This window comes from Carlito syrichta, unplaced genomic scaffold, assembly GCF_000164805.1.
Source record: "Carlito syrichta isolate Samal-C Ts95f unplaced genomic scaffold, Tarsius_syrichta-2.0.1 Scaffold304675, whole genome shotgun sequence".
Taxonomy (NCBI): domain Eukaryota; kingdom Metazoa; phylum Chordata; class Mammalia; order Primates; family Tarsiidae; genus Carlito; species Carlito syrichta.
The window spans coordinates 251,532-252,581 of NW_007248771.1; positions in this window are offsets into that span (position 1 = coordinate 251,532).

The window sequence follows — 1,050 nt, forward strand, 5'->3', positions numbered from 1 at the left end:
CTCACCTCAGCCTCCCAAAGATGCGGGATTACAGGCTGAGCCACCGAGCCCGGCTGGAAGTTATTTCTAAATGCGTTGCAATACATTTTACATTAAAGAAAGACATTCATATTACAAGTGCATTCCTGCCAGGTTAGCCAACATGTGTGGAAAAAATAACTTTCAGTGCAAGACTCACATCATTCCCTGTAGAACATCCAAAAAGACAGTCTGGTCATTTTCTATTATCCTTCTCTTTCTGCAAAAAACAGAAAAATGTCTCTGCCACTTTCGCTTCCAGTGAGAATCCACTGGAGCTGATGCGGCCCTTCCTTTCTTCCCGGGAGTACTCCAGCGCTGTGCAGCTGACCCGGTGTATCTACTAAGCATTGCTCGTCTGAAAAAGTAAACGCGCGACATGCACTGCGAGGTAGGAAAAGCCACTTGTGCAGGCTGGCAGCACCCGGGAGACTCCGAGCGAACATCTTAACTCTAGCAAAACCGGCTGCGTTTCTCACTTCTGTGCACAAGAAGCCGCAGCCACAAGTGGGATGCACCAAAGACCTGGCTAGACTTTATGGAGCCTAATATAAAATCAAATGCCTGGATAGAATTCTTAATACACAACTGTAATCAAAGAAAACCTAGAGCTGTCTTCAAAATCTCTTCCCAGCTTCACCGCAGCCTTTCACCATGGCCAGATCACAGCAGAATTGGGATCACTTCCAGGCCCGTGGTCAGCTGCACCGGGAGGATGCAGACCCGGGGCTCCGCTCGCCTCTCCGGTGGGGAATGCCGCAAGGACGGCTCTCTGCCTCTCCAGACAGCCATAGTTTCATCCATTTGGGGAGACGAGACACCCTGCACTGTGGACGCGCAGCAGCCGGTTCTGGAGTAACACACAAGTTTTACATGCAACATAGGGGAAACATTCACAAACTTACGCTGCAATCACATATACAAGTGAAGGGACCACGAGGTCTTCTGGAGCATCAATTAGCAAACTGCCACCAGACCCGGGACTCATGGACAAAAATCATGCTTGGCCTAAAAAATAAAAAAATTAAAAGC